The 21,203-nt window shown below is 45.8% G+C and overlaps 2 long non-coding RNA genes across 2 annotated transcripts in view; one reads left to right on the top strand and one right to left on the bottom strand.

Annotated features, from left to right (window-relative positions):
* The window catches only part of LOC308458544, a 344,702-nt gene that overhangs the window by 138,499 nt on the left and 185,000 nt on the right, over positions 1-21,203 (bottom strand). The window lies entirely within an intron of this gene.
* LOC308458873 lies at positions 13,655-21,147 on the top strand. The gene is made up of 3 exons (XR_013977742.1): positions 13,655-13,760; positions 17,714-17,793; positions 21,116-21,147. It is a non-coding gene; the product is annotated as an uncharacterized lncRNA (long non-coding RNA).

Here is a 21,203-nt window from a genome sequence, read left to right as displayed (position 1 = left end):
TTGAAAATCTGCTGAAGATCCTTCCCCAATGTAACTATTTAAAATATGGGAGAGGACTTCTGTGTCACTCCAGATATCATTGGAGTACAGTTCCTGCAATTCCCAGCCAGCATGGTCAATAGTCAGAGATGACAAGAGGTGTAGTTCAGCAACACTGAGAGGGCACAATAAGATGTTGTGTTAAGCGACAGAGTTTTCTTTTGTCTGTCAATCAATCTGCTGCCCTGCCCATCAAATTCGCTGGGAGAACCCAAGTTTGATATAGAGGTTCCTTCCAAAGAAGATACGCTTAGAGTAATTTGGTTGTCATGTCCAAAGAAAATTACAAAAATGGCACACCAGTGAAATGCATGACAGATGTGTAGAGAACAGGGACGGGCAAATCTCTTGACAGTGGTTTGTCTCAGTTTCTCATGTTTCCCATCTTATTCAGCTCTTTGTATTTCTGCATCAGTTTGCTTAAAAAAAAATAGTCCCTATGAAAATTCATTGGACTATTCTTCTTGAAACAACCTGTAGTCCAAAACACAGCTATCCTTCAAAACTGAATTTTGCAGTGCAGATCTCCAGTCAAGTATGGCAAACAGAATAGTCATTTACTATGGTAAAATGTATATAAAAATGCACATATTCATTAAAAACATAGAAAAAATGTATTATATTATGAGAAATTGCTTTTAAAAGTATATGCACCGGGCAAAATTGCCTTTGAGAATGTATGCATTAGGAGAAATGGGCACTAAAATCCTGATGAATTTTCATGAGGACATGTGGAAATAAATGTGGAGAACTGAATTGACTGGAGAGAGAGAAAAATTGATTGGAAAACTGAGAAACGGAAAGGGACCAGAATCGACAGATTTGTTCATCTCTAGGCAATAGTCAAGTTTGGCTCAAGGGACAGCGGGAACTGTATTAGCCGGGAAGTGGAAAGCTTTCAGGCAACTGTGTTGCATCTCCACAGCTAATAGTAGCTCAGAGAGGAGTTGCTAGGCATCTAGGTTTCCTATTCAGACCTTCTGCTGAAGTGTGGAAATCAGGAGTGTGGAGATCAGGGGAACTGGTGATAAGGATTAGGCCAGTGGTGGCAGCTCTCCTCTCCATGAATTCAGTGTACACATGAAGAGTCCTTAGGAAGAAAAGTTAATATGTTGAGGCAGGAAAGGTGGTGGGTAACAAAGCGTGTTCTCCATAACAGAGAGCACGTGTTGCGGTTGGGGAAACAGGCCACCAGGAAGTGACTAGGCAGATTTGGCAAAGGACCCGAGCCCTTAAGGGTTAATCTGGTTACTGGGGGAATTTTGATTGTTACCAATTTTGGAGGAGGGGACAGAGGTTATAAGTATAGGGGCCAGACGCTGGAGCGTTCTCTTGGCCGTTTGCATCGGATCAAGGAGCCTGAGGAGCTGCCTGAGACGGTTGTATTTGGGCCTGGAAAAAATCCTAACCTCTTGCTGCTTTACCCCTCTTTTATCTCTTTCTTTGCTCCCTTATTTTCCTATATCCCTTCATTCCTCCTCCTCCCTTCGCCCACCTCCCTTCCTATTCTACTGGTGGTTTGTTGGTTACCCTGAAATCTATTGGGATTGGTGGAGGTAGTAAAAGGCTGAGGGTGGGGACCCCCCCCGGCCTGGGTAGGCCTTACGGGGATAGTCGCGGCCGCTTTCCTGCGCTGCCGAAGCGCCGCCTCCCCCCCCTCGGTTTCGCTGCGGATCCGCAGCCGAGGATCGTGGTCGTTGCCCTCCCCTCCCCCCCACCCGGTCCCTGCCGTCCCGACAGCCAAGGGCCTGGTTTCTTCTAAATCGAGGCCCAGTTGTTCCTTTGGGGAGAGCTGCGGGGCCGCTGCCCCCCCCCCGGTTTTCGGCGCGGGCGCGCCGCGCCTCTCCCTCATTAGCTGGGATCGCGGCTCCGCAGCGTGGAGCGCAACCGGCCCCCCTCCCCCCTCCCCAACCCCCGTCTGCGCCCTTTCGGCTTACCTGGGTGGGTGGACGGCGAGCATTCCCGGCCCCGGCTTCGTCGGCGCGGCTGCTGCGCCCCCACCCTCCGGAGCTCCTGAAAGAAAAAAAAAAACGGAGGCAGTTGGCCTATTGCAGCAGCGCGGCGGAGCGTCCACTATCGCCCGGCCCTGAGGAGCGGCGGCGGCCGGGCAGAGCTGCCCGCTAACCGCACCAGCGCTCTTGAGGCCCGCGCAGGCCTGAGGCCTTGGCGCGGCCTGTAATCCAACCTTGGAGGGCCTTCCTGACTCAGCGGAGGCCTCCAATTTGTTTCGCTGCGTTTGCCGCTTGACTCCTTGCTGGCCCTCTAGTGGCTGCTGGGAGCTATTGCGGCTGCCTGCTCGAGAGCTCCCCCTGTGGCTCAGTGCTGCATTGCAGCTGTTCTTTAATTGACTAGGCTAACGAGAGCCACCTTCTGGTTGACCTACGCATTGCAGTTAGCTTTAACTCATTTGGTACTGGTCCACCTGGTGGCTTAGCCTGGTATTGCACCTCATCTTGCTGAGGAAAGGATATACATAGGATTTTCTTTTTTATTATTATTATTATTATTATTATTTTTTCCTTGAACTAATTTTCAGTAGTATTTTATTCCCTTTAGTTATTAGTTAAGCACAGTTATTTACTTAAGTTTACTGGTTCTTCAATCTTAAGTCGCTGGTGGGAACAACTACAGTACGTCAGTTTCGGAAGGCGATTGGGCCAGCTGTTGTCAATTCCTCTTCAAAGTTAATAGTCCTTCTGGTTTATTAAGGGCGCTTTCTTGGTCTTTTCTTTGTCTCTACACTAGCAGGTATGGCTCCAAAGAAAGCTGCAACCCGCACTGGCACATCTATCACCGCAAAACGGCCTATTAGAGGTCCATCCCAGGCGCTGCGCTCTTCGGCGCCAGGACAGCCAGTAGGGCGGGTTCAGTCCTTGGTGGCAAGCATGGCTGGTGACCCAGAAGCCTTGTCCCGATTTGCGGTGGATTTGGACGGTTTTCTTCAACAATGCTCCAGTCAACCTTCCACGTCTGCAAGGCCGCCTCATCCAGTGAGGGCGTCGTCACCGGTTTCATCGGCAGCTAGCGAGGATGGGGGAGAAGGGTTATCGGCTGGGGGTGTCGGAGCCGATTCCCGGCTAACCCGACCCCTTTACTTACCTGCGGCTCGTGGCCGTTCGCGGAGGCCACGTCATTCTGCTGGGAGGGCCTCTGGGAGGAGGAACCCTTCGGCATCTTCTAGCAGCCGGGGCAGGACTGCCCAGCCTCCTGCTGAGGTGGCGTCAGGTTCTGGCCTCTCACGTGTTGTTTCTTCTCCAGCAGCTTCAGGTGTAGAACAGCCGAACCTTGATACTGAGTCTTCTATTGAAGACAGTTTACCAGTTCCCGCCAGGAGGTCATCAGGCGGAAAACGTCGCCACAGGAGGTCTTCTCGGAAGCACGCTAAGCGGAGGAGGGACGACACGTCTTCCTCTTATTCTGGTACGTCATCTTCGTCTTCTGATGATGAGGCGGGTAACTCAAGGGAACTTTATTGGGGTTTTGGCGAAATGGCTTCGGGGCTCCCGCGGTGGGCTTGGGAGAGGAGGGCCAACTCGCATCGGGCAAAGTATGGGGCCGTTCAAGAGTGTAGGGATGGCGTGTTGGTACCTGACGTTAAGGTCTCTACCAATTCTGCCAGAGACATCATTCCAGGTTCGCATTTGGCGACAAAACTACGGTCCAGGATATTGAACGGCCGTTATGTAGACATGTTCAAATTGGCCCCACCCTCGGAGGATCAGGAGAAAGGGAACCCTTCCAAAAAACGCCCTGGTGCCTCCACTATAGACAGGACATTTGAACACTGGCTTGACTGTTTCCAAGTCTTCGCTGGCGTGGTTACGGCGGCTTACCCTCGGAGATCTCTTCATCTGATAGTTTATCTATCTATTGTTCGCTCTGCTTTCACCAAAGCTGGTGAGAAAGCTGCGATCAAATATGATGAGAACTTCAGGCGTCGTGCAGCTAGGATCCCCTCGGCCCGCTGGGATCGTAAGGATCTCGATGTGTGGACCACCCATGTCGCTCCACTCATCGATAAAAAGGTGCCAGAACAGCCTAAGTTAAAGACTGCGGCTTTTAGACCTGGCCGTCGTTTGCTGTGCTGGGATTTTAACAAGGGTTCCTGTCAGCGTCAGGGGTGTAAATACGCTCACTCATGCGAAAGGTGCAATGGTTCGCACCCCGCTTCTTCTTGTTTTGGGGGTCGGCGGCCCTTTCGTGGGGGAAGGGGGGGTTCTCAGCAACCCCCCAAGCCAGCCCCCCTCCCGTCGACTTCAGGAGCGGGAAAATAGCGTGCTGACCTCACTGGCTTTTACTCCTGTTCGCCTGACAGTTCTACACAATTGGTTGCAGTCTTACCCTAATAGGGAGGCGGCATGTTATTTGAGAGATGGTTTTGCTGTGGGTTTTCGGATTCCGGTAGCCATGCCTCCCGTGGCACGGAATCCTACTAACCAAAAATCAGTTCGTGAGCTACCTCAGGTTGCTCGTAAAAAGATTGCAAAGGAGGTGGCTATGCAACGTATGGCTGGTCCCTTTGGCGACCCCCCCTTTCATAATTTGCATATATCCCCATTGGGTATAGTGCCAAAAAAGGCCCCGGGTGAATTTCGTTTAATTCATAATTTGTCGCATCCCAGGGGATCGTCGGTCAATGATGTTATACCTCCGGAGCTCTGCTCCGTGAGGTATGCTTCTCTTGATCAAGCGATCAAGATGATTCGAAATTATGGCCATGCTGCGTTATTGGCAAAATGCGATATTGAGTCGGCTTTTCGCCTTCTGCCAATTCATCCAGAGGATTTTTGGCTCCTAGGTTTTCAGTTTGAGGGCAATTATTATTTTGACAAAGCTATGCCTATGGGCTGTTCAATAGCGTGTGCCGCTTTCGAATCATTTAGCACCTTTTTGGAATGGGCCCTCAAGTTTAAAACCGGACTGGGCGGAGTCACGCATTATCTGGATGATTTTTTATTGGCCTCGGCCTGTGATACCGGCGATTGCTCGGTGCTGCTGCAGGCATTTGCTGACCTTACGCAGGAACTAGGAGTTCCGCTCGCCGCAGACAAGACTGAGGGTCCTTCGACCCGCCTCACCTACCTGGGTATCCTCTTGGATACGGTTTCCCAAACTTCTAGCTTGCCAAGGGACAAGCTGGTAGCATTAAGGAAGGTAATAGAGGAAATGCTTCCCCTGAAGAAAGTGTCTCTCAGGCAACTTCAGTCGCTTTTGGGACACTTGAATTTCGCGTGCAGAGTGGTGGCCCCTGGGCGCCCCTTCTGTTCACGCTTGGCAAGACTCACGGCCGGGTTGAAGGCCCCGCATCATAGGGTGCGCCTTTCTAGCGAGGTGAGGGCCGATCTGGGCATGTGGTTGGAATTCCTGGAGGATTTTAATGGGGTGTCATTATGGCAAGACACGTTGAACCTACATAATGACTTCCAGGTACATTCAGATGCGGCGGGTTCTCTGGGCTTTGGCCTTTATTGGAGAGGCCGATGGTGCGCACAACGTTGGCCAGCTGAGTGGCAGGGAGGAGAGATTACGCGGGACCTAACTTTTCTCGAGTTTTTTCCAATTGCAGTGGCAGTGCATTTGTGGGTCGAGGAGTTCAGGAACCGGCGTGTCTGCTTCTGGACTGATAATCAGGCGGTGGTGAATGTGCTGGCCAAACTATCATCACGCTCCCCCAGGGTGTCTGCCCTGTTGCGGGACTTTGTGTTGCATTGTTTACGCTGTAATATAGTTTTCTCGGCACGCTTTATTCCTGGGGTGTCTAACGAAATTGCTGATGCTCTGTCCCGTTTTCAGATGGAGCGGTTCAGACTACTGGTTCCAGAGGCGTGGATACGTCCGGATTATTTCCCGGATCATCTCTGGAACCTTGGCAGCAATTAGTTTTTCAGGGAGTAGCGGCATCGGTTTCCCCTTCCACCCTGAGATCATATTCGAAAGCCTGGGACGATTTCTTGGCATTTATGCGCCAGGCAGCCTGTGAGATAAAAAGGGTTCCTCCCACATCTTCGCAGGTTTTAAAATATCTGGCACACTTATTTCAATTGGGGCGAGCAGCTAAAACAATTAGAATGCAGGCAGCAGCCATAGCATTCTTCTGTAAGACTTTATTTGATAAAGATCCTTGCGCGAAGTTTATTGTTCGCAAGGCCCTGGAAGGTTGGGGTAGACTTTGCCCTTCACAGCCGGCAAACCGGCGCCCCATTTCATTTGATTTGTTGTGCAGTATGCGAAGTAAGCTACGGGTGGTGTGTTGGTCGAGGTACGAGGCTCGCCTTTTTTCGGCGGCCTTCTCTATTGCCTTCTTCGGAGCATTGAGAGTGGGGGAGCTTGTGGTGGAGGATCATGGGGATGGTCGCTCCAGGGGCCTCTTGCTCCAAGATATCCAGTTACTCCCTGCGGAGTTGAGAATCACAATTAGGCATTCTAAGACGGATCAGAGGGGTAGGGGTGCCCTCGTTCGTCTCCCGGCCACGGGGGAAGCGGGCCCTTGCCCCGTAAAGGACGTCAGCAAGTATCTGGCGGTGCGCACCCAAGGGGATGGGCCTCTGCTTCGGCATGAGAATGGGTTGCCCCTATCAAGACACCAGTTTGCGAAGGTTATGCGTAAGGCAATCCTGGCTTGTGGTGGCACGGCCTGTGATTTCGCCCCCCATTCATTTCGGATAGGGGCTGCCACGACAGCGGCCCACTGGGGCTTGTCAGCTGCCAGGATACGGGATTTGGGTCGTTGGAAGTCAAATGCGTTCAGAGGATATGTTCGCTGATTTTGGGTTTCTTACACTGTTTTTGTTTATTTATTTAGGTGTAGCAATGGTCCGCATTTGGATGGTGGGGCACAGCATCATCCATTGGGCTGGCGTCGCTGCACGGCAATCTGGAACGGGTCCAGATCTCGGCCTTCCTCCTCATATACGTTTGTCTTGGCTGTCCAGAAGGGGAATGCGTTGGTCAGAGTTCCTGCCGAAAATCCGGAAGCAGTTGCTCCTGGAAGGGCCGCCAGCGGCTATTGTGGTGCAGTTGGGCGAGAACGACTTGGTGGACATGGGTTGTTTTTCGCTGCGTGCTGCAATCTTGGGAGACCTGGAGACGCTGCAGGCAATGGTGCCAACTGCGAAAATCTTCTGGTCAAAGCTGTTGCAGCGACGCGTTTGGAGGGGCAGTCGTTGCCCACTGGCCACGGAAAGGGCCAGAAAGCGCATCAATGCTGCTGTGTCTAAGAAGATTTTTGACCTGGGGGGAGATGTGATTTCTCACCCCGAGATTCTTTTCCAGACGCCATCCTTTTTCAGGGATGATGGCGTGCACCTTTCTGCTTCAGGGAATGAGGCGTGGACTGGTGCGGTGGTGGCCAAGCTGAGGTCTTGGCTGGGGCTGTGAGTGGTTTGGCGGTGAGCTGAGGGCTCCATGGCGGTTAGGCATTGGTTAAATTGGTGCTTGGAGGGGTAAGTGCCTACCCCTCCAAATGATGCGAAAGGGAATTCCGTTAAAGGAATCCAGGGGCTTGCCATACAATTTGTCCTTGTCCCCGGAGTCGGACCTGCGGCCGTGCAAGCCCCACCGGAACATGAGGGTGAGAAGGGAGGGACTGATTCCCAGCTTCCTTTCTCACCCAATACTTGTTTCCCACGCTGGCTTCCGTTGGTGTCCGGAAGGGCCAGCTCTGTCCTTGAGGGCAAGGACAGATAGTCATAACCAATGCCTAAGCAACCACTCACATTTTTGTATTTAAATAAAGTTGTGGCCAAAAATTTATGCCAAAAACCTTAAACAAAAAATGATCGAGTGAAGTGTGAATTTTTTGGTGGGTGGCATTGTGGGACTCAACACGCAAAGCGTGTTCTCCATAACAGAGAGCACGTGTTGCGGTTGGGGAAACAGGCCACCAGGAAGTGACTAGGCAGATTTGGCAAAGGACCCGAGCCCTTAAGGGTTAATCTGGTTACTGGGGGAATTTTGATTGTTACCAATTTTGGAGGAGGGGACAGAGGTTATAAGTATAGGGGCCAGACGCTGGAGCGTTCTCTTGGCCGTTTGCATCGGATCACCCGCCCTCCCGCCCTTTTATAGGGTGGTTTTTTGTTTTGTTCGCTTGACCTTGCTATTGCCTGTCATGGGGTTGTCCGCCTTAGTGCGGGGGCCTAGTAGGAATTTTGCCATCTGGCTGATTGGCTGGTGCCATTTGGTTTTTGCCTACTACGTAGCAAATCGTCACAACTTGTAAGGTTGGCGGTTAGGCATTGGTTAAATTGGTGCTTGGAGGGGTAAGTGCCTACCCCTCCAAATGATGCGAAAGGGAATTCCGTTAAAGGAATCCAGGGGCTTGCCATACAATTTGTCCTTGTCCCCGGAGTCGGACCTGCGGCCGTGCAAGCCCCACCGGAACATGAGGGTGAGAAGGGAGGGACTGATTCCCAGCTTCCTTTCTCACCCAATACTTGTTTCCCACGCTGGCTTCCGTTGGTGTCCGGAAGGGCCAGCTCTGTCCTTGAGGGCAAGGACAGATAGTCATAACCAATGCCTAAGCAACCACTCACATTTTTGTATTTAAATAAAGTTGTGGCCAAAAATTTATGCCAAAAACCTTAAACAAAAAATGATCGAGTGAAGTGTGAATTTTTTGGTGGGTGGCATTGTGGGACTCAACACGCAACAACAACAACAGCAGCAACAACAACAACATTTATACCCCGCTCATCTGGCTGGGTTTCCCCAGCCACTCTGGGCGGCTCCCAACAGAATAAAAAAGTGATACAATATCCAACATTAAAAACTTCCCTATTACAGTACCTTTATAGCAGCTGAAATTGTTCTCTCTACCTCTTTTCTCTAGTGCCTCAAATTCATCCAGTCTTCTTTCTCTTCCCCCTTTCTCTGGCAGAATGTGCCTAGTGGCTTACGAGGAAAAGCTTTGTCTCTTTTATTGATACAACACTTAGCACTTTCTGCCATTATGCTGGACGGTGCCTGAAGGAAACCATCTTGACTGAACGGAGCTGAGGCATAATGTACCAAGTCATTTGCCAGGAAAGAGGATGAACTACTTGCTCACAATTTAGCACATTTTGCCTGAGTCCTGAGTCCCAGCCAATAGCTAAGGCAAGAAGCATGGTAGAGAGTTGTACAATGTCATAAAGTTCTGCTAGCTTTGTGGGGGGCAGGCAGAGGTCAGTTTCTGAAGTGGGCTCTCTGTCCCCCACCCCACCCTCAGCACACACTGCTGCCCCTGTGGTGATACCTATGGGACAATGCAAACAACCCATGCAATAAAATGGAATAATTGCTATTAATTTGATGATGGCTAGAATAACAAAGAGAGAAACAAAAATGCTTTTTAATGGAAAGAAGTGGCCAAGAAGCAAGGGTGGTCCACGCGATTTTGTTTCCTGGGACAGAAAATCCAACCCCCAATAAAATATAATAATAAATAAAATAACTGTCCATTTATTGCACCTTCATTGTCCTCAGAATAATGCTTGATGAGGCGACTGCCTCAGAGTTATCTCTGACCTTGCTTCCATCTGTAGTTATATCTAAATGTAGACAAGCCGTTGGAAAAATACTGAAGTGGTCAAGGTTTCCCGAGTACCAAATTCCTTCCTCTTACACAAACTGCTCAGACCTATCATTAGGCAGTGTGAGATGACTACCTCATGCAGCAGATACTGTAGGGTAGCAACCTTATACCTAGGGATAGACCAATCTGCCAACTTCAGTTTCTTTCAGTTTCCTCCCACCCCCATGCATCTTAAATCCAGTTCTCCACATTTCTACATCAGTTTGTGGGTGTGTTTTTTAATATATAAAAAAAATCCTCATGAAAATTCGTCAACACACTAGTTCTTATTTCCTTTCATAGTCACCTTTCTGTAGGCAATTTCCCCAAGATGCAGTAAGTTTTTGTTTGTGATTTTCACCAGTATGTGCATTTTTATGCATACGTTCCCACAATATACACATTTTTGCACATATTACTTGGCTGGAGAATTGCATTGCAAAATTTGAAAGAGCGTGGATTTTGAAGGAAAACTGTATTTTGGTTTGAATATCGTTCTAGAAAGTGAGAATTAGAATTAAATTGTGAACCAAACAGAAAACCCCATCCTCATCCCTACTCCTAGCTCCTTAGCTAGGAAGATGCAGACACATTGCAGTATAGATGAACGATTCAAGTGCCATGCCAGTTGCCTCCTGTCTGTGGAGTAAGAGTAGGGGAAACCATATTGTCCTTTGCTTCTGGTAGCAAAATATCTTGGGCCAGTTTTCTTCAAATATTACCTTTGTCCTATAGCTGCAATGAGTCATTCTAGAGAGAAAAAGGGGAATATTAGCGATGATAATTCACACCAAAGACTATATTACATAAGTAAATGAACAATAAAAATGATACATTGGCCAATAAAAAAGATTAGCGAAATAATGCCAACGCATATTCTGTATTCATTACATTGACTTTCCGGGGTAATTACTTTAACAGTTCTACCTATGATTCACCATGGAGTTTTGGATCATAAATTAGACAGTGCATATTTTACCGAACCTCCTGATCTTAAAGGCTGTTCCAAAAATACGTTAACCTTCTCATGAGCGGTGGAGGAAATCCTTGTCTGAACTTTTGTGGCATCCTAAATCTATTGGATTGTCCAAACTTTGCTCCTTGGTCGTCATTTCAGTTTTCCAAAGGAGATGAAAGGGGATAGTATTCAGAACAAGGTCTAAAAGGCCACATAATATTACAATAAAAGGTAAAGGTACTCCTGACCATTAGGTCAAGTCGCGGGCAACTCTGGGGTTGCGTGCTCATCTCGCTTTATAGGGAGGAAGCATTTGTCTGCAGACAGTTTTTCCAGGTCATGTGGACAGCATGACTAAGCTGCTTCTGGCGAACCAGAGCAGTGCACGGAAACGCCGTTTACCTTCCTGCCGGAGCGGTACCTTATTATCTACATGCTTCTGAACTGCTGGGTTGCCAGGAGCTGGGACCGAACAATGGGAGCTCACCCCGTCGCAGGGATCTGAACCGCCGACCTTCCGATCGGCAAGCCCTAGGCTCTGTGGTTTAGACCACAGCGCCACCCGCGTCCCAATATTACAATATTAAATATGAGAAAGGAGAGTATATTTTAAGAGCATTCCTTGTGGCTGTTTTTACACTTCATCATGACTATTGCAATGTTATCAATGCTGCCAAATACTTATTTCATTCCTCTTTTGTGAGCAAATGGTGTTTATGCCATTGGTATTCATAGCTGGCACATAGTGACATTTAACACCTGAAGGACATGCTATGGGGAGACAAGTGGATGTACTCCCATGCCTTACTGTATGTCTCTGCTAATATATAGTTGAAAACAAGGCATGCTGTGACATCATTGTAATAATATCCCTCGCCCCCAAAGAAAGTTAGTGCATTAAGGTAAATTGGTGCATTACAGCAAATTGGCCGCTGCTCCACCAATTTCAGTTACATCCAATCTAGGGAGTGACACTGGCTGTTAGCCTTCTTCTATTTCAGTATTTTAAAATTGTTTTTATTAAGATGTTCTTGGGTAACAAAAGCACATACAGCATCTGTGCTTTCAGTTCATAGAGTCCTTTCTACAGATCAGTTACATTCGCTGTGAGGCACTAATGTTAGACAGTATGAGGTGGGGGGAGAAGAGAGGTGGGGGGATAGAGCAGGGGAGAAAGCCTTCCTTCTTTTACATAGTGGGTGACTGGGAGTGGCCACCGACACCACATAACACCAGTCCTAAAGGATCTTCACTGGCTCCCAGTACATTTCCGAGCACAATTCAAAGTGTTGGTGCTGACCTTTAAAGCCCTAAATGGCCTCAGCCCAGTATACCTGAAGGAGCGTCTCCACCTCCTTCGTTCAGCCCAAACACTGAGGTCCAGCTCCAAGGGCCTTCTGGCGGTTCCCTCAGTGTGAGAAGTGAGGTTACAGAGAACCAGGCAGAGGGACCTCATCTTTAGAAGTCAGCAGGTTGTGTCAGAAGCCACAACTTCAACTGAGAAATTAGCATTTCATCATCTGGAAAAAGCTTTCCCTTCAAAAGTAACTTCATGGTTGGAAAGAGGTGGAAGTCCGATGGTGTGAGGTCAGGAGAATAAGGGGGGTGAGGAAGGATTTCATAGCCAAAGGACCATACTTCAGTTTGAGCAACATGCGAGTTGTAAACTTGGGCGTTATCCTGCAGGAGGCAGACACTTTTGGTCAGCATACCATGCCTCACAATTTTGATGGCCTTCTGCAATTTCTGCAGCAGTGAAGCTTAGTATGTCCTGGTAATTGTGGTACCCTTTGCCAGGAAATCCATCATCACTACTCCGTGCTGGTCTCAAAAGACTGTGAGCATGACCTTGCCCATTGACAGTTGGACATGTGCCTACTTTGGAGGTGGTGGGGCAGAGTGCTTCCATTGTTGGGACTGGGATTTAGTCTCTGGGTCATAATGATGGGCCCATGTTTCATTCTGAGTAATTAGTCTGGCGAGGAAGTCATTATGGTTTCCGTGACACATGGCCAAAAAAGCCCGTGAGCATGTGACTCATTCCTGCTCCTGGAAAGGCATCAGCAGCCAGGGAATCCACCGTGCGGACACCTTTCCCATGTGCAAATGGTCATGGATGATTTTTTTCTACAGAGCCCACACTGATTTTGACATCTGCAGCTAGTTGGTGAACGGTTATGTGGCAATCCTCCAAAATGGTGGCCTTCACTTGCCGGATGGTGTCTTCATCAATGGCAAACTGTGGTCGCCCGGGAATGGGAGCTGTTCCATCAAAGTCTGACCACACTTGAACTGACGATGCCAGTGCTTGACTACATCATATGATGGGGCATCCTCCCCATAAGTCCCTTTTATCTCATTGAACGTTTCCCGTGGTGTGCGCCCTTTCAAGTACAGGAACCTGATGACCGCTCTGCATTCAACTGATTCCATTATCAGACATGACTCCATGTTAGCCCCCATAACAGAGAAACTGTTAGGAGCTCAGAGCTACAAATTACCACATTACCTATGGAGAGATGTATCATTATACATGTGCAATTTCATCCTCCTACGATAACCGGAAGTGGGTCAGAGGAAATCTTTAATGAGCGACCCTCGTATATATTCTCCTTCTGCACCACTGTATATTTGAAGCATAAAAATATAAGCCACCTTCTTGTTTGGGAGTCTTTCAGGTGCCACAAGGTTCTTTGTTGATCCTGGAAAGTATTGTGATGCAGACACAATAGAGAGACAGCTCAGAGGTGACTACAGTTCCTGGATTCTTTCAGAGTGTTCTGTCTCTCACAGGAGTAGCATGAGTAATGCAAGGTTATTGCAGTAAGCACACATTTCTTATTAGATATCAGAGAAAAATAGGTGTGTAAAATGCGCGTGCATCACCACCACCCTTGAGAGCCTTGTATCAATGGCGCTGCGTATTCAGAGCAGTAAAATATCTCTCTGCTTTTCGACGGAGGGAGAGTCGGCCAACGCAAAGGGGAAAGTCTTGTAAGTCGAGCCCTGCATACGACAGGCAAAACGACACGCCATCCATTTTGCGACCATGACATTTTGCTTTAAGTGCTCCCCTCTCTCCCGTCACTGTTTTTAGCAATGGCGTTAAATTACAGTGGCACTCTTTATGGGAATTCGTGCATGCTTCTCATAAATACCAAGTGCATTCTTTATGAGCGGGGCTGCATTCCAGATGAAAACGGCTACTTTGTGAGTCCGTATGCGTGTGTGTGCGTGCGTGCGTGCGTGCGTGCGAGCCAGCGAGCTTTAACCTTCAAGGCAAGCCGACGCATTTCAGACAATATCGAAGTCCTCTTTTTAATTTGTACAGCAGATTTAAATAACGCAGGAGATGAGAACCAGGGCTACTCTGAAGCCGAGAAGACCGGGAGTGGGTGGGAAGATTTCGCCGTGAGAGAAAGAGGAATGAAATGAGAGCCAACAGCCGCTCCCCTGAGGCCTGTATTAATCAGCAGACAAATGGTCTATGCTCCTGGCATGTATTCATTCTTCAGCAAGGAGCTGCCAGCGCGAGACTTTCTTCTGGAAATACAGTCCTAGCTCTCCTCCATTCAGGCACTGGATGTGGGGGTGGGGGAACCCCAACCCCACTGAGATACGCTGCTTTGGGAATCCGACACTGCTTTTCGATCTGGTCACAGGGAGGGTGCAAAAGGAACAAATTAGGAATTCATGGCAAAACAGCTTGCTTCAGAGGAAGAAAAGGGTGGGGGAAGGAGGCTGGTTCTCCCCACCTCCCTCCTTCTGGTGTTTTAAAACAAAAGCTTCCTTTTTCCCATTTGGACTGAGCAGTGTGATTCCACCACTCATTGTGCTCCTGGAAGCCTCACAGCTATTCTTATGAAAAGAGATCCTACTTCTTAAAGAGAAATATTTGTAGTTTTTTGAGAACCTGGTTTACTTTTCAGGAGGGCACAAAAGGCACCAGGCTTCAAATAAATAAATAGACAGCACTGTTTTCTGTGAGGGGCACATGCACATTTAAACAGGGACCAAACCACCATTTTAGTGACTGTAGGAAGAAGCAGTCCATGACATACGCTCCAACATTTCTCTGATGAAAATAGGAGCATCTTATTCTATTATTATTATTATTATTATTATTATTATATCCCACCCATCTCTGCCAGGAAGCATTCAACATTTAAAAACTTCCCTATACAGAGCTATCTTCAGATGTCTTCTAAAGGTTGTCTAGTTACTTATCTCTTTGGCTTTGGGGTTGCATAACTCCATACCCTCCAACATTTATCTGATGAAAATAGGGACATCCTAAGGAAAAAATGGGACATTCTGGGATCAAATCAGAAACCGGGATGGCTTCTGTAAATCCAGCACTGTCCCTGGAAAATAGGGAGGTCTGCACATTAGGAGAATTGGTGAGGGTCTCCCTGCCTCTTAAACTTTTGTGATAGCCCTCTTAACTGCTGTTTTTATAAGGTGATTCTATAAGGAAGGGGGTAATTTTTGGTTACATTTGGCTGAGAGTTTCATTAAGCCCATGCCCAATCTGGACACTGATTGAAAAAGAAAACCCTGCAGAAAATCATGGACGCCACCATTGCTTTTCTCCCGGGGGGTGCAGGTACCCCTAAAACATGGGTCAGAAAACTTTTTCAGCAGTACACTGTCCCTCAGACCTTGTGGGGGGGCAGACTATGATTTAAAAAAAAAATGAATGAATTCCTATGCCCCACAAATAACCCAGAGATGCATTTTAAATAAAAGCACACATTCTACTCATGTAAAAACACCAGGCAGGCCCCACAAATAACCCAGAAATGCATCTTACATTTTTACATTCTACTCATGTAAAAACACACTGATTCCTGGATCGTCCGTGGGCCATGGATTTAGAAGGCAATTGGTCTGGATCCAGCCCCCGGGCCTTAGTTTGCCTACCCATGCCCTAAACATTTTGTGAATCTTTGTACTTTTATCCATTTACTGTATTTATTTTTCCCAATCTGAACTATAAAACGGTGATTTTCTTGGGTCAAAATGAGAGTACCCCTAAACATTTTTTAAAGAAAAAAAGCACTGTGTGCCACTAATAATTGGCAGCGCAACACAGCATTTTCCCATTTAAACATGGTACAAAGAAGTACTTAGTTTGTACTTGAGCTATCAAAGGCAGTGTACATTGGGACAAATTCAGATACAAATGAGATACAAATTCAGAAGTGACTGTTTTAAAACCCATCTTTCTATCTGCATGTAGCAAGAGTCCATTAGAGGGGGGCAGAATGTTTACCTTTCAGCCCCCGAAATGAAATCCCCATCTATGTAAAATACAACCGAACGATTAATTTGCAAAGGAAATGGTCTTCTCTTGTCACTTAAGTTATTTTAAAAGCAGTTTGATGTGAGCGTAACCTCTGTGCATACGCAGAGGTTATGGGCTCCGAAGCATGCTATGTGACTTGACGGCTGCCTTTGGGAAATGTTGGAGAACTGCTCCTTTGAAATCTAATCACAGCTCATTTTAGAAGGGAAGTGAGGAAATGGAAATGAGCTAGGAATGTCAACAGTGAGTCAAACATCAGACATTTCACAAGGGGCCTTCTTATGCATAATTAAATTTGATTTATTTATTTCTTTTGTTAATTCAGTTATGCTAATGGATTCACTGATATAGTACCTAGATATTTCTTACATACATATAAGCTGATATATTGCTGTTTGGTAGCATACATTTCTCCTACTCTGTGAATGATTCTGCTATCAATTTGCCATAGGAAAATCCATTTCCTTTCTTTCTGCATGAAAAACACAATGCCTTATCAAAGCTTTTCAGAAAGCTATGCTCAATTATAGATGAAGATTTCATCCTCTCAGTGGGTAATGAAAAGTATCTGGACTTCCAGGTTGTCCTATAGGTGATGTGGGGAATTTGTAGTCTAATTTTCTAATATCTGTGTGGCCTGGCAAAAGGAAAAAGAAAGAGTATCTGCACCTGACTGCTTTCCAGTGAACAAGAAATGTTGAATAGCAACGTCATCCACATCATTTTCTATTTTGAAATGGGTGATAAGTGTACTCAGTGCTGTAAAACATTCAATAATATTACAGAAACCAGCCAGGACCATAACTACATGCTTACATTCCCCAAACACATAAGACAGAAGTAAAAGTGGAGACAAAAATATTGTCATATGGAAGAGATAAAGCTGCTTAACATTATCCCACCAGAATGAATGATATCCCCCCCCCCCCCAGTATCCCATTGTTTTCTCATCATACAGCCTTAGTGACTATAGCATGTTCTTTTAGAGTTGGGATATAATTATTTCTGGATGTATATAAACCATGAGAGAGGAAGAAGTGGGGAGCAGATGCTATAACTGAAAGGTGAGCATGATTTGTCTTCATTTTTTTATACATTTTAAAAAAATATTTTTTCATTATTACAATTTTGAAAACGACATTCACATTGAAATCAACATTCCCCTCATACATATTTTACAATCATTTACAACTTCCCTTTTTCTCCTTCCCTGGTTCCTTTGATTTCCCCACCATCCCTGCATATTCTTATATATCCATTTAGTTCTTTCCCCCCTTTATTCCACGGCCCTCTTCAACATGGAGAAGCTACAGGTAAAGGACAACTGGAAAGGGGCTATTGTCTTTTTGAGACCTATTCCATCTGCTCTGACTTTTTGTGAACTTGGGGTGGACCGAGACCATTGGATCGTTGTCTGCACTGACTGGTAGAAGTTCTCAGGGGTTTCAGACAAGGAGCATTTCCAGCCTTACCTGGAGAAACCGGGAGTCAAACATATCTCCTTCTGTATACAAAGAAGATGCTGTACCATGGAAAGGGCAAGTTGAGATGCAACAATCTGACTCTTCCACCATAGCCTAATTTACTCCCCAATGGCCAATCCTTTGAACATCTGATGCCAAGTTCAGATAGTGCCTTCACTGTGGGTCTGTTCAGTTCAGACTAGCCAAAAAAGTCAATGCCTATTGAATAAAAGTCCAAAAGCTTCTGAGACTTGTTCCTCAGATTGCAGTGCAATGCTAAGAAGCTTATTGTAGCCATGCATCCAACGATGAATTATTTCCAAAACCAAAATACTTGGCGTCTTGACTACTGTCCCACATTCAAACTGTTCCGCATGCCTCATTTATTCCAGACACATCTTCAGGGCCACTAGAAATGAATGGTGGAGCCCTTCTGTGAATGTTGATTGTGTGGGAGGATTGGCATTTTAAGGTAAACATTGAGACTTTTCATCCATAAGATGCAGCTGCCGCTACAGATGCTGATATAACTTCTGACACTGATAGTGACGAGTGGAGTATAATGTCAGTTCAAGATGAGAGACTGCAGCATGCCGGAAAGCAATCCATTGAACACAAGTCCCTCGACACCATGGCAGCTGATTTTCCTCTTTTGGAAGGTGACTGGCTTTGGTGTCAAATAAATTGTCAGGCAGTGGTGTCAAATAGTAAAAAGTTAAATGAAGGCTAGTTATTAAGGTTCGCCCTATAGGTTAGAGGACCAGCTCCGGACCATATCAGATGCTACAAATTCCCCAAAGACGGAAGTCTAGTAGGCAGAGTTCAACACAGATGACTTAGATACCAACAGGACACTGCATGGCAATGCACTAGGCAAAACTCAATTTGAGCTGACCTGAAACAGACTTTTTAGTTTCAGATTCACTTTGGTTATATCGCTGAAAAGCACCTTTATTTTTTTGGCGTGCTCTCAGATGCCCCCTTTGTCTTTGTTTATGTCCTGGACTCTACAATGGAAGCATGCAAAAGTCCCCCAAAGCTAATTTTTTTACAAAGAGAACTTTGCAGAGATTTCCATAAGGAGGGCACCACTACTAAAAAGGTCCTGCAAAAGTTGTAAGGACTTACTCAGAGTCAGGTCTATTGTACGCAACCGTATGAAGTTTTTGGTAAAACAGATGAGCATTTAAAGTCACATGGCATATACGCGAGTGGCTCATGAGGAAGCAAAGTTTGATATCAATATACCCCATTTTTTCAAGCCGATCTGTCTCTGATGATCATATTTTAGTTTTATGTGTATTTTGTAGGTGGGGTGGGGGGAATATCGCCATAAACAATAAAAGCCCTTCTGTTTATCTAAGGTCCTGGCTCTCTCTCTCCTTGATCTGCTTCTAGTGAATGAAAGACTTAACTTTCTAAGGGTGTTTTTTCATTCAGTAGTTTTTCTCAATTGCTTCAAAACCACCATCATAAACATAATAATCATAAAGTAATGTTCATGTGCCTTCAAAAAGCTGAAAGAAGTTAATTTTCCTTAGGGGTGCTGTGTGTAGTACATGCAACATTAGTCTGCTGTTTTTGATTTATACAGATGACCACATAAGACTTGAAGACAAAGGAACAGTTTTATTTATTTATTTTTAGTTCTGAGACTTTCTTCTCTCCCCAGACACTCTTAGTTCTGAGACTTGCTTCTCTTTTTCTCTCTCTATTCCCCCTCCCAAACTGCTTTTCCTTCTTTTCTTTTCTTTTAAAAATCCACATACCGGTATTTGGGGCAAATAAAAAGCAGCTGAGAGCAGCAAACATGGTTCTTCCTTCTCTGCACTCTCGAGCCTCAACATTGATCAGCGCATCAAATGTTTGGCTGTGCAACAATCATAATGGATTTTGAACTGTGTGCAGTTGGAGAGATTTCTCTTGGGGCACAACCTATTCTGCACCAGCAACCTGCAGTCTTTCAGCAGCATAGCCAGATCAAAGCCCCTAAAGTATTGTTTAAAAAGTACCCTTGATCAAATAATAGATGGCCACTGCTATTGTTAGTGGAGAAGGTGCTATTTATAGAGAATTTAGGCTATGTAAATTCTGCAAGAGATGTTCAAATTGTACTCTGACCAGTATCGGATGGAGCAGAAATGGCAAGTTTCTCATGTTAGCAGCTGTCCTTTTATACTTTTAGATTTTAAAAGCAGCATGCTTGCATTTCAATAACGATTGCATGGCTTCCCTCCCTGTCCAAAGATCTATCAATATTGAGTCAGAGTCTAAGCTATAGCAGGGAAAGTCAGAAAATGAGGTCAATCAATTTCCTCCCCACCCCACAGAGCTTCAACATTGCACTTACTAACAATGCCAGCGAGCATCAAATTCATACATTGTTTTTGCTGCATTTTAAGAAGCATGACTACCACCACCCATGGGAAACTGCTTCCATACACCCAAGGGGACTTTAAATTTCTTCTGCTGAACAATAGTTCCTTATGTCACATAGAAAACTACTTTTAAAACTGAGGGGAGCTTTTTAAATGGTTTATGATATAGCCTAGAATCTCTGCTGTCCAAGGCAGAGGAGAGTAAACAGAATTCAATAACCGCATTACTGAAATATTGTAGGCTTACCAAAGTAGCTCTATATACCCAAGTCACTATATTTGTTTGGTGTCCACATCTCATGTGTTATATAAGAGCTCCTCCAGATGACCTGTTTATTGAGCATTCATCCTAACAAATCTTTCAGGGAGTTCAGACTCTGCCGAGTCTTTACTGAGCATTCGTTCTGAATTTTGTAATAAAAGGCATGGGCATAGCCGAGGGGAGCAAGGGACAGTCTCCTCCGCCCCAGATCAAGTAAAACAATAGAAATACTTAACTAACTGACCAATCACGCTGGTTCTGCCCCCCTAACACAAGTCCTGCCCCCCCTGCAAAGTCCTCTCCCCCCCTAACAAAAATTCTGGCTACGCCCATGAGAAGAGGTTATATGACAAATGAGCATTCATTCTGAATTTACCCTGATTTGCTTGCATGGTGGTTATACATTTTCCCATACATCATTCAGCGCATTCCCCTAACCACAACCTCCGTCCCTCTTTTTAAAAAGTGGATTTGTTGTGCCAGGGTGACAGAGCATTTCAATTCACTTGAACTGTGCAAGGCTAAATTTATGGTATGTGTTTGAATCCCTCCTGCAATACAGGGACAGTCTGGAGGCACCAAAAGGTTCTGGCACGAGGGACCAGGGATTTGATATCTTTCCGCAGGGCCTGCAAGATGGAGCTGTTCTGCTATGCCTTTGGGCAGGATGCAATTTGACTTACTTTCCTTTGTATAAAACAAGCCCAAAGGAGGCCCCCAACCTGCTCACAGGTCCTTGTATGATCAGTGGAAACAGTTGGTCCTGGCAAGTATTAACCACTCTCAGTTCCACCCTGATAATTGCCACCTGCCCTGATTTTAACTTGTCTGAATTAATTTTAAGATGTATTTTAATTAATTGATGTCTGTTTTTATGCATATTGTGTTGTTTTTATGATGTCAGCCACTCTGAGCCCAGCCTTGGCCAGGGAGGGAGGGATATAATAATAATAATAATAATAATAATAATAATAATAATAATAGTAATCTTGATCCCAGCATAATCAAAGCAGTTCTTTTTTTAATTATTTTTATTGACTTTCCAATAAAAAACATCCAATTAATATATCCAATCATAATACGCCAATTAAAATAAAAAAACTAAAATAAAAAAGACCAAATTATAGTCCAAATTATAATTATTAATTTTTCAGAGCTGAGATGTAGAGATATGCTTCAGAGATCCAGACCATGGGGAGCTCCGTAATCAAAGCAGTTCTTGGGCAAAACGAGTTATCAGCC

Source organism: Podarcis pityusensis, assembly GCF_964106645.2.
Source record: "Podarcis pityusensis genome assembly, chromosome: 11".
Lineage (NCBI taxonomy): Eukaryota > Metazoa > Chordata > Lepidosauria > Squamata > Lacertidae > Podarcis > Podarcis pityusensis.
This window is presented reverse-complemented; position numbering and strand designations above follow the sequence as displayed.